The sequence below is a fragment of the Mesoplodon bidens genome, assembly GCF_964165515.1.
Source record: "Mesoplodon bidens genome assembly, chromosome: 3".
NCBI lineage: Eukaryota > Metazoa > Chordata > Mammalia > Artiodactyla > Ziphiidae > Mesoplodon > Mesoplodon bidens.
The window spans coordinates 10,652,451-10,665,856 of record NC_138178.1 but is presented as its reverse complement, the minus strand read 5'-3'; the positions used below and the strand labels follow the sequence as shown (position 1 = coordinate 10,665,856).

At 39.5% G+C, this 13,406-nt stretch overlaps 1 protein-coding gene across 1 annotated transcript in view; it reads left to right on the top strand.

Moving 5' to 3' along the window:
- The window catches only part of GPR158 (G protein-coupled receptor 158), a gene marked incomplete at both ends in the record, with an annotated part of 306,367 nt that overhangs the window by 178,246 nt on the left and 114,715 nt on the right, over positions 1–13,406 (top strand). The gene's annotated exons all lie outside the window — the stretch shown is intronic.

Sequence of the window (13,406 nt, the reverse complement as noted above, 5' to 3'; positions counted from 1 at the left end):
TGTCATGCTGTTTTAATTATGATAGTTTTACTGGGACTTAACTGTTTGGTAGCTGGTCATCTGAATCTTTAAAATCTTTTGGATATTTTTAGTCTCTACTCTTCCATGTTTAACATTTAGGGAAAGCTTGTCAAACTCATTGCAAAAGCCTGTTGGGATTTTGATTGAGATTGCATTTAATAGTATAAGAATAATTGTCCAGTCATATAGAAAAATACATCATTAGGTCCTTCTCTAACAGCATTTGCAATAAATTCCAGATGAACATAACTCTATGGATTTGATGATTATGAAGTTACTGAAAACTTTTATCTGGGCAGTTTCTGAGAAGTCAGATTATAGTGGCCTCAGAGATGGATTGGACATAGAAAAGTAGAGAATATAAATATACAGCATTATTTCAAGAAACTTGGCTCTAAGGTAATTAGAAAGATGCTAAGACTAAACGGCCAAAGAGGAGACTCAGGGTTGAGGGAGTTTTATCTCAGAAGATGGGAACATATTTATAAACCGCTAGAGAAATGAGAGAAGAGCAGTTTGAAAATACAGAGAAACATGGAACGGGGTCCCATGAGAACAGAAGGGAAGAGGATATTGACTTTGGACAGAAGATCTTAATTGTATCTGAGACTAGAAAAACGGTGATTCTGATGAAGTAGACATCAATAATTTGGGGTTGAGGCAACAGAGTTGGAGAAATTCTAGCTTGAACTTTCTGTCTGAGATTTGGAATAAGGTCATTTACTGAGCGTTCTTGAATAGAGTAGGGCAGAGAGCTGAGGATACTATGCAAGTTTGGCAGTAGCCACTGTAGGGGAAGGATGGGGGATGTCCAAGTGCACATCAAAGGACTGCTGAGAGCCCGGATCAAAGAGGACAGCACAGACGTTTCCCTAAAGTTCCTTTGAAAGGAAGAAAAGACAGAAAGTTGAAAATATGGGAGGTATTAGCATAGGTAGTTACGTTAACGGAATGTTTACCATTCAAGGAACTACAGATATTTTGCACGTCGTATCTTGCTTCATGTCCATTTGTTTTTTCTTAAGTGGATTTACAAAATGATCACTCTCCAAGTTTCTTAGTACATTTACAACATTAATATATGTGGCCATTAATTAATTTGAGAGAAATGCCCAGGAGGGAAAGAAATAACAGTAATTAGCATCTTCAGTCACAAATGGAGAAAATAATGCCTAAAGATACTCCTGAGGTCATAACGCAAGCCGTTCTTTATCCATAATTAAATGAACAACATCTTCCAGATTCAATGAAAAGGGCATATTTTATTAATAGAAGACTTTAGCGTGAATATTATAGTTGTGTGGCATCTTGACCCATTTCTGTCTCAGGAGCTCAGTAGCTAGTTATAGTTGATATATCCCAGTTAGAACTGAAGTCAGGGAGGTTTATTTTGTGAGTTTTATTTCCTAATCCAGCAGGGATCAGCAAAGTATGACCTGCTGACTGTTTGGGGAAAAAAATCAGAAGAGGAAGAATGTGTCATGACACGTGGAAATTACATGGAGTTCACATTTCAGTGTCCCTAAATTAAGTTTTATTGGAATACAGCCACACTTGCTTATCTGCATGTTGTTTCTGGCTGATTTCACACTGTAGTTGCAGAAGTGAGTAGTTGTGATGGACATGGAAAGCCTAAAATATTTAGTATCTGGCCCTTTACTGAAAAAGTTGGCTGTCACTTAAAATACAGCACCTGCCTGGTCCAGTTTCCATCCCCACTTCTCCCATCTCTCAGTGCCTTGCTTATTGGTGCTATATATTCCAGGGATGTTTGTCTTTTCATAAGGAACTCTTTTTTTTAATTAATTAATTTATTTATTTATTGTTGGCTGCGTTGGGTCTTCGTTGCCGCACGTGGGCTTTCTCTAGTTGCGGCGAGCGGGGGCTACTCTTCGTTGCGGTGTGTGGGCTTCTCATTGCGGTGGCTTCTCTTGTTGCGGAGAATGGGCTCTAGGCGCGCAGGCTTCAGTAGTTGTGGCATGCAGGCTCTAGAGTGCAGGCTCAATAGTTGTGGTGCACGGGTTTAGTTGCTCCGCGGCATGTGGGATCTTCCCAGAGTAGGGCTTGAATCCGTGTCCCCTGCAGGGGCAGGCAGATTCTTAACCACTTTGCCACCAGGGAAGTCCTCATAAGGAACTCTTAAACACTAAAAAGACTAGACCCAAATGAATGAATGTACACTGCTGGGATTGCAGGTACAGGTCAGGATGTCTGGATATATTTTGGCTAAAAGGTCACCTTGGCATCCTTTAATTCCACCGTACAGTCACTTGTGTCAGCTACAAACATGATTCTAATTGCGAGCATTTGCTAGTTTCCTGACCTGCTGTTCTCTTTGTGATATGCCAGGCCCTTCAGATCCTGAACTTAAAATTTCAAAACAACTTTCACAGGCAGAACGGTTGAGCAAGGGGGCAGGGCAGCTAGGCCTCAATCTGCCTTTCAAACATAGCTACAAAGAGCCCAAGTCCTTTGCTGGTTCTGGGTTCTGTGGGCCTGAGGAGCGTGGCTTGGCTGCCTTGGATCATAATGTTCAATTTTATTAAAGTTTTTACTTTACCAAAACAAAATTTCATTTGGCCCATGAGCTCTTGGGCCACTGCTAGTTCATATTCAATTTAGCTTTGTTAGTACATTCAAGGGTGGATCTTGCTCAGCTGGAGTGCAGTGTAGTGTGTGTCTCCTATACGTTTGGAAGCCTCTTAGACTTTCCTGTATCCGTGTTCCTCAAACTAGAGGTCACAAGCCGTCCTTTGAGGGGCCTGCAGAGCTCATTTGCCTCCCCTTCCTCGTATTTATGTCTATAGTACTTTCTGTCGTTTGGCTTTCCCTGTCCACCCGGATAGAATCACAGGGCTCTAAGCCACAGGGCAGGCAACCACGACAGGGAGTTTTCTTTCCATTGGAGATCTTTAGAGATGAGCTGTCATGAGACCAAGGTTCTCTCCTGTCTTCCTCTTCCACATCTATGAAGATCATGCTCTTCTTCACACACCTGTATATATATAACCTGGCTTCCTTGGGGGCAGAAGGTGAACCTGTTCTTGGTAGGTTTTCCTGTCTGCAATACTGCAAAGCGATGAATTTCTCTGGGGCTTCCCTTCAATGTTGGATCTGAACTCTTCCTCCAGATTTTCACTCTTGTCTCTTGGCACAGATCAGAGAAGAGAAATGGACTGAAAGTGAGCTGAGCATGTGAGCCTCGGCCACCATCTTCAGGCTGGGCCCAGCTCTGCCTAACCCTGAGAGCCAGGGTTAGACTGTCTTAAGAAAAGACACTCTTGGCTGTGCCTTGAGCTGGGTTCCTTTGCCATAACCAGTAAGAGAGAAAACAGAGCCTCTCAAACAACGACTTCATTAATTGACTTGCTAGTTGATGTTTGTAGAAGAAAAGCATGGGTTTCCATTTCCCCATTTAATTATCCATAATAGCACCCTCCCAACTGTGCCTAGGAAATGCATCTGACAGGGAGACATTGGTTTCATTTGGAAGAAAGCTGAGTTGACATGAGAAAAAGTTTAAGTTGAGGAGAAGTAGGGTTCTCATCGACCCTTTTCCTCTTCCTTCTCTTGCTTTGCAAAGTCTGTGAGACTTAAATTGTCTTTATAATGCTATAATTAGCAAAGCGACAATTTCTTATTTATCACAGATCCTAGAAATATGCGGGATTTTTGAGAAATTGAAATGTTTTTAAAGCTTGTTTGCCCATTCTAATGACTTGCCTGTTTATTTTATTATTTCTCCATAAAATATTACTGAATTTAAATATAATGCTGTTTTATAATACTGCTGAGGGCTCTTAAGGATAGATGTTATTTTCTATTTCAGAATGTAATATTCAGATAGGATCATTTTTGACATTTCAGTAATGCAGTCAATTTTTAGCTCTAGGATACAAATTTAAAATAGATTAGAGGTAGGACTCCTAGTCTCATTTCTAAAACATTTGGCCTCATTTTCCTTGTGAAAACTAGGAAGGATAGGGAAGAAAGGTGAATAATAATAGCAGAGAAGCTTAAAACAAATAAAAAAGGCCATAACCTTTATTGGCCTATGGCAGTAGAAATTTAATTCATAATTATTATGGGAGCTCTTACCATCCATACCTACTGTTTACTCAACTTTCATCTTTGAGCTTCTGCACTCTTTTATTTCTAGAACTTTTTCTTCTTACTCAATTCTACCCCCTCCTCTTAGCGCACACAGACGCTTCACTAAAGCCGTGGTTCTGCTGCTCTGCCCTGGCTACTTGCTTCTATTTAAAGGAGTATCTACACCTGATTCAGTTTGTGGTTAGAAAAGCATGTGCTGGCGATGCCCAGATAACCAGTTTTCCTGCTTCTGGCTCTTGTGACTTGGGGTTTGCGCTTTCTGCTTTGGAATTCATTCCATGATTCTCCTCCTCATGACTGCTAGGCCCCGGCTAACCTATTTAGACACTATTATTAGATACCGACTGCTGGTGGGTGACTACTTTTTCCAGTGAAGTGTTGTGTGCTTGGCTTGGGTGGGTGTCACTTAAATCTATTAGGCTATCAGTTTCAGAATCCCCTGTGCAGCCTTTTAAAATTTGGATGAACGTACCCCTTCTCAGATCTTAGGAATAAGTTCTTAGAATGGGGTCTATATGCACGTATAATTTTCTAAATTGTCATAGGTATTTCTAAGGTACCTCTAGGGTTGAGAACCATGGACTTAAAATCTTGAAAATCATCCTCATGCCCTGTTCTATGGCTGGAGGTAAACCCTAAAAACACTTCATCTGGGGGAGACATGAGACTTTTCTTTATTAATCTTGTGTTCTCACAATCACATAGACAACATAACCTATACAAACCATAGTTAATCTGTCTTTTTGGCTTTCATGGACCAGGGAGATATAAAACCAAGGGGAGATGTATTCTGGAGAGCAGTGACTTTCAGAGACAGTGGAGCATGGTGGAGAGAGACAGGGCCATTTGAACTGTTCCAGATTCACTTGGTGAAATGAAATTCCTGAGCTGTTTACCCCAGACCATGAAATAGCCAAAATTTATTTTTAAATGTCTGTGAACGTAGAGAGAGCACACATGTGAAAGCTGATTCTAAGAGAAGTCAAATATGGAGAAAGCCATTGATTAATCTACTCTGGTTGTTAGCAGCATGAAGGGACTAAGAGAGACCATAAGTGCTATACAAACTACAAAGGAGGTTGAGGGTTTTTTTTTTTTTTCCCTTCGACACAAATAAGCAAACAGAGAAATGCTTGCCTGAAAGTAAATGAGCAGTTGGGCACAACAGCAAATGAACCAACAATGCAGAAGGCAAACACTAGTGGCTCACCAGTGAGATAAATATGGGCAATAAGCTGAAAGACATGACTGCTTGAGGCAGATGTGAGAGAAACAGACGGCAGATGAGAATCACATATAAATCACAGAGGCAGCTGGAGTTCACAATCCCCTGTCTTCCCTGTTATTAGTTCACCCTCTCTTTCCCTATTATCTCGTCCTAAACAACCTCAGACATTTCCTCTGCACTCCGGACCCGGAGTCCCAGCTTGCTGACTGGTATTCCTGCTTGTGTCTCTATACCTCAGTATGTTTAAAACCAGCTCCGGCTCTTCCTCTGCCAAACCTAATCCACTCCCTCTCCTGCCACCAGCATCCATCAAAGATAGAGGCTGTGTTAGATCCACAGCATCATCCTTGACACTTCACTCTCCCTCACCCTCCAGAGCCAGCCCCTCACAAGTTCCTGTCAAGCTGCCCCTCATGTGGGCTCGCTTGTCTCCGTCTCTGCTGCCACCATCCTGGTCCAAGATACTACCATGTCTTCCCCGGATGGTCATACTGTCCTCCTGCACTCATACAACTTCTTCTTCAAGATCTTCTCTACCCTGCAGCCAGAGAGATCTTTTCCAAATTCAGTTTAATCTTTGTACAACCAGTCTCTTTCCTTAGAAACCCTTCGATGGCCTTTTACCGCTGTAGGATAGAGAACAAAATCCTAAACCATGCTTGTACGTACTGGCATGATTGACATTGGCTGTCTTTACAACTTCAACATTTACTTCTCTCTCCTTATTTCGACACTTCAGCCAAACCCCTCTGTCACGTGATGAGACACGCACCCCAGGGACTTAGCACCTGTGGGTCCTCTACTTGGAACACTATCACTTTTCTCCCTCCATCACCACCCACCTAGTCAGCTCCTTTTTCTCCTCCCAGGCTTTCAGATCTCAAGCATCCATCACTCTCAAGAAAGCATCTCCCAAGCTCTCACTCTTTGTCAGATTTCTTTTCCATATCCTTTGGCAGTTCTGAGTAGTCTTCCTATGGAACAGTGTTTCCCAGCCTTGGTGCTATTCACATTCTGGACTAGAGAACTGTGTGTTGTGGGGAGCTGTTCTGTGCATTGTAAGTAGCATTCCTGACCTCTACCCCCTGGATGCAACTTGTGATGATTAAAAACATCTCCAGACATTGTCAAATACCTCCTGAGGAGCAAAGTTACCCCCTTTGAGAACCACAGCTTTAGAGCAACTACCTCTACTTCAGTCTGTGATGTATTGAGTATGTTTTTCCTAAAAAAAATTGAATACTCCATGACATCATGAACTCTGTGTGTGTGTGTGTGTGTTTTGAATGAAATAATGGAAAAAAACCCCAAAACACCATAGGAGAATAATGTCACTATTTGATTTTAATCTCCAAAGTTCATTCTTTCTTTCTTGTCTAGAAGGAAATTTGAGAACTACATCCATAATATTATTGAATTTCAAATCAGCATAATCTTGAGGTAGAGTTCACTAGAGAACATTAGTCATGGGGTACATGCTTCTGGTCCACTACTGGAAACCTCCAGATCATTAGGCTTCTTGAGGAAGAGGGTCAACTTCTCTATATCTAAACAAGCATTCTAAAAATTATACACCTTCTTCATCTAGCTAGGTGGTAACTTGGTATTAGTAACTATTTGGTGGAAAACTATATAATATAGCTAGAATTTAAGCTTGAAATGGAGTACAAAGCCTTTCTTTCTAGAGGAATGTACTTTATACCTTCTGTGATATTTTCTAGCAGCTTCAGGTAGCTGATGAAAAAGGTAGATATAAACACAGTAATAATAAGCAGAAAAGTAAATAAGAGTGGGTATACAGAGGGAGTAACACTTGGTTCTAAATGGAAAGAAACATGGGGAATGTCTTTCTAGAAAAGGCAATATTTGAACTGCTTTGAAAGATGAGTAGGAATTTTCTAGGTAAAAGGACAAAACCTGCAAAGTTCTTGGGATTAAAAAGAGCGCAGTGGAACACAGCATGTGGTCTCTAGAATGTTTGAGATGAAGCTGGAAAGGTTGGAAGAAGCTAGAACATGAAGAGCTTTAGATGCTGAGATAAGGAATTTGGATTTATTTATAGAAAACTATCCCAAGGATTTAAAAAAGGAAACGGTATGGTTGCATTCGTATTTTATTAGAAATCTCTGGCTGAATGTGGAAGATAACCTAGAATGTATGAGACTGCAAGTTTAGAGACCAGTCAGGGATCTGTTATACTAGTTTCCAGGAGAAATGAAGACAAACATGACTTAGGACAGTGACATAGGGGTGGGAGAAAGGGAATGATTTCCAAGCACAATGAGGAAGTAGAAATGAAATGGTAGAGAGACCTTCAAGATGGCAGAGGCATAAGTCGTGGAGATCACCTTCCTCCCCACAGATACATCAAAAATACCTCTGCATGTGGAACAAATCCTACAGAACACCTACTGAACACTGGCAGAAGACCTGAGACTTCCCAAAAGGCAAGAAACTCCCCACGTACCTGGGTAGGGCAAAAGAAAAAAGAAAAAACAGAGACAAAAGAATAGGGACAGTGGGGAGCTGGGAGCTGAGGCTTGGGCTTCGGAGGACAGATCCCAGGGAGAGGACTGGGGTTGGCTGCGTGAACACAGCCTGAAGGGGCTAGTGCGCCACAGCTAGCCAGGAGGGAGTCTGGGAAAAAGTCTGGAACTGCCGAAGAGGCAAGAGACCATTGTTTCAGGGTGTGCGAGGAGAGGGGATTCAGAGCTCCAGAGACGGTTGCGAGCCGTGGCTATCAGCGGGGAACCCAGAGACATGAGACGCTAAGGCTGCTGCTGCAGCCACCAAGAAGCCTGTGTGCAAGCACAGGTCACTGTCCACACCTCCCCTCCCGGGAGCCTGTGCAGCCCGCCACTGCCAGGGTCCCGTGATCCAGGGACAACTTCCCCGGGACAGCACACGGCGCATTCCGTACCCCGCCCTCCCCGCTGCCTGAGTGAGCCAGAGACCCCTAATCAGCTGCTCCTTTAACCCCGTCCTGTCTGAGCGAAGACCAGACGCCCTGTGGCGACCTACACGCAGAGGCAGGTCCAAATCCAAAGCTGAACCCCGGGAGCTGTGTGAACAAAGAAGAGAAAGAGAAATCTCTCCCAGCAGCCTCAGGAGCAGCGGATTAAATCTCCACAATCAACTTGATGTACCCTGCATCTGTGGAATACCTGAATACACAATGAATCATCCCAAAATTGAGGCGGTGGACATTGGGAGCAACTGTAGACTTCGGGTTTGCTTTCTGCATCTAATTTGTTTCTGGTTTTATGTTTATCTTAGTTTAGTATTTAGAGTTAATTATCATTAGTAGATTTGTTTATTGATTTGGTTGCTCTCTTCCTTTTTTTTTGTATATAGATATATATTTTTCCTTTTCCTCTTTTTGTGAGTGTGTATGTGTATGCTTCTTTGTGTGATTCTGTCTGTATAGCTTTGCTTTTACCATTTGTCCTAGGGTTCTATATGTTCTTTTTTTTTTCTCTAAAAAAATATTTTTAACATCCTTATTGGAGTGTAATTGCTTTAAAATGGTGTTAGTTTCTGCTTTATAACAAAGTGAATCAGTTGTACATATACATATGTCCCCATATCTCTTCCCTCTTGCATCTCCCTCCCTCCCGCCCTCCCTATCCCACCCCTCTAGGTGGTCACAAAGCACTGAGCTCATCTCCCTGTGCTATGCAACTGCTTCCCACTAGCTATCTGTTTTACGTTTGGTAGTGTATATATGTCCATGCCACTCTCTCTTTGTCCCAGCTTACCCTTCCCCCTCTCCGTATCCTCAAGTCCATTCTCTAGTAGGTCTGCATCTTTATTCCCGTCTTGCCCATAGATTCATCTGATCATTTTTTTTCTTTTTCTTTTAGATTCCATATATATGTGTTAGGATATGGTATTTGTTTTTCTCTTTCTGACTTACTTCACTCTGTATGACAGTCTCTAGGTCCATCCACCTCACTACAAATAACTCAGTTTTGTTCCTTTTTATGGCTGAGTAATATTCCATTGTATATATATGCCACATCTTCTTTATCCATTCATCTGTTGATGGACACTTAGGTTGCTTCCGTGTGCTGGCTATTGTAAAAAGATCTGCAGTGAACATTGTGGTACATGACTCTTTTTGAATTATGGTTTCCTCAGGGTATATGCCCAGTAGTGGGATTGCTTGGTCATATGGTAGTTCTAGTTTTAGTTTTTTAAGGAACCTCCATACTGTTCTCCATAGTGGTGGTATCAATTTACATTCCCACCAACAGTGCAAGAGGGTTCCCTTTTCTCCACACCCTCTCCAGCATTTATTGTTTGTAGGTTTTTTGATGATGGCCATTCTGACCGGTGTGAGATGATATCTCATTGTAGTTTTGATTTGCATTTCTCTAATGAATAATGATGTTGAGCATTCTTTCATGCGTTTTTTGGCAATCTGTATATCTTCTTTGGAGAAATGTCTATTTAGGTCTTCTGCCCATTTTTGGATTGGGTCGTTTGTTTTTTTGATATTGAGCTTCATGAGTTCCTTGTATATTTTGGAGATTAATCCTTTGTCAGTTGCTTCTTTGCAAATATTTTCTCCGATTCTGAGGGTGGTCTTTTTGTCTTGTTTATGGTTTCCTTTGCTGTGCAAAAGGTTTTAAGTTTCATTAGGTCCCATTTGTTTATTTTTGTTTTTATTTCCATTTCTCTAGGAGGTGGGTCAAAAAGGATCTTGCTGTGATTTTGAAGGAATAGGTTTTGAAGGAATAGGTTTGAATGGACAAAGGTGAGTTTGGTTTTGGACATGCTGAGATTAAGTCATCCATGAGCCCTAGTTGGAGAAGCCTGGAGTGGTGCTCAGAAGAGAGGTCAGAGCTAGAGATAGATTTGAGTTACCACGATGGGGTATTCACTGATGCTGTGGTAATGAAATAGGTATTCCAGAGAAAGGATGTGAAGAAGAGGGGAAGGCTTACTGTGTGCCACCGAGGAAGAGTTTAGATAAGAAAACGCTTGTCCTAAGTCTTTATCCAAAACTTGAATCACCTGAGGGATTTATATTTTAAGATTCAGGAAGGGAAAGTAATTGAATGTTTTTCATGTCCATGTGCTCTGATTTATTTATTCTGCTGGTATCAGGAGAACTGATGTTGAAATGCCTTAAAATAAGTTCTATCTATTTACAGCTCTCTGTGAGTCTGGAAGTCACAAAATCTTTGTAAATTTTCCAAGTCTTTGAGAACAGCCTTCACGATATGTGCTTTCAGACCACAGGCATATGGTGAGAGTTTGCTTGCCTTCTGAAAGCAGACACTGAGAAACAGGAGAGTTTGGATATAGTTTAGACAGTGTTTGAACTGATTTAGCAGTAATGGGTCAGCTCTGTTTTAATGACTATATTTTATTTTCTTGAGAGCATACATTGTGGATGTTCTCATGGATTTCCATATATATATTTCAGGATTTTTAATATTTTATCTGGCATGTAGTCCATTCATATTCATGAGTAGACACGTGAATATGGTCATTTTAATGATGTAAAGCAAAAACACTGTATGTAATTCTCTTGTAATTGACGAGCTCAAGTTGTAGCCTATTTTTTACTGGAAATAGATTTGACATATAACATTGTATCAATTTAAGGTGTATATGTTTTTCGATACATTTGTATATTGTAGTATGATTGCTATTGTATCTCTATCACATCACATGAATTGTCTTTTTTTAGTGGTTAGACTCATTAAGTTCTAGTCTCCTAGCAAGTTTGATGGTTGTAATACAATGTTGTTATCGATATTCTAGCCTATTTTCTTCTTATATTGGGTTACTATAAAAATGTGTCTGCCAAAACCACTTGTAAACAAGTAGGTAATATGAACAGATTCTCCTGTGAATTGACCTGAATGTTTACCAGCAAATAGATACATTTTGTTCTTATAAGACAAGTAAGCAACTTTTTTGTATTTGTAGTGATATTTTAAGTTGGTAGATAAAATAGGGATGATAATACAACAAAATCTTCTGTCAGTTTTAATAATAGCAAATGGGGCTTTTGTTGCTCTGTTTGTTTTTATAGTGCCCTTTTGGAAAAAGGCATTTTCTGAGGCCAGAAAAAAAGTGGTTTTTGAAAGGCCATACAAAATGTTATTTCAAATTTAAACATAATTGAAATATATTAGCAAAAACTTACTCATATCAGAAAAGAATTCAGGAACTCACTGAATGACAAAATTGTTTATACCTAAGAAGAACAGAATCAGAACTTAGCAATAGATTTCTAGACACTATTTTCAAAATAATTTTTTGTGTGCAAAGAGAAATTAGCAGGCATATAGTTTTATATAGTTATGGTACATTTTCCTGTAAATAGTGTATTCTTGAAGAATTGAATTTAACTTGAATTTTTAATAGATCTTATTGAATAGAATAAATAATAGAATATTTATTAGAATAATAGTAGAATAAATAGAATAAACTAATACTAATAAAGTTTACCCAAAGACACTGAGCCAGTAAGCAAAACTCAGATCATCAAGACTTCAGAGCTTACCTGTTTTTTAAATTTTTATTTTATATTGGAATATAGTTGATTTACAATGTTGTGTTAGTTTCAGATGTACAGCAAAGTGATATAGTTATACATACATCTATTCTTTCTCAGATTCTTTTCCAATATAGGTTATTACAGAGTAATGAGTATAGTTCCCTGTGCTATTCAGTAGGTCCTTGTTGATTATCTATTTTATATATAGTAGTGTGTATGTTAATCCCAACCTCCTCGTTTATCCCCCGCCCCGTCTTTCCCCTGTGGTAACCATATGTTTGTTTTCTATGTTGTGAGTCTATTTCTGTTTTGTAAATAAGTTCATTTGTATCATTTTTTAGATTCCACATATAAGTGATATGGCATTTGTCTTTCTCTGTCTGACTTACTTCACTTAGTATGATAATCTCTGAGTCCATCCATGTTGCTGCAAATGGCATCATTTCATTCTTTTTTATGGCTGAGTAATATTCCATTGCATATATGTACCACTTCTCCTTAACAGGTTACATGTTTAATTACCACCCTATGTGTGATATTCCTGTTTCTTGGAGTGTGGGTAGAGAACTCTGAGCTTCCTGTCAATTTCTTGCTCCCTTTCTTGTAGGGCTCTCTTCCATCTTTGCAAAGTGATCAGATAGAAGTAAATGAATGGGAAGTATGGGAATGTCATTGGCTTAAATGTAAATTAGTAGAATATACAAATTGAAGGTACAAATGGTAGAAGTACCAGAAAGTTATATACTATTGCTTTCTTTGTGAGTTTACCCTTTGTGTGATAGGTCTTGCAAATTGGTGGCACCAATTTCATGAGATTTGAGGGGTAATAAAAGGTCTGTTGATTTTTACCTTTATCCACCTTAATGTGAGTTTCAAATCCTTTGTTATTTATTTATTTTTATGAAGGTACAATTTACATAGAGTGAAATGCATTAATATTAATTGTACAGTGCACTGTGTTTGACAAATGCATACACCCATGTAATCTGTGCCTTTATCAAGATGTAGAAGTTTCCATTCTCCCCAGAGAGTTGTCTCTTGCCCTTTCCCAGTCAATCCCCACACCTCCCTCTCAGATTTCTATCACTGTAGATTAGTTTTGTCTGTTCTAGAACTCCATATAAATGGAATCATGCAATGTGTTGTCTTTTGTATCTGGCTTCTTTAATGTATACTGTATAATCTTTGAGATTCATATTGGCTGTGTGAATCAACACCTTTCCCCTTCTATTTCTGAGTGGTATTTCATTGTAAGAATATTATTATAATTTGTTTATTCATTTTCCTGTTGGATGGATATTTGTGTTGTTCTCCTTTTTGATTATTATAAATCAAGTTGCTGTGAACATTCTTTTTTGTTTTGTGACTTGAAAGCATTTTATTAAACATTTTTGAATGTTGCTTCCTACTTTTAAGTATAAAAAAGGCATTTCAATATAAACAAATATATAATGAAGTCATCTTCCTTTATGTGAAGAAATATGAATGAACTGTGCATTAATATTTAAAGGCAAAGTAGTTCATTGT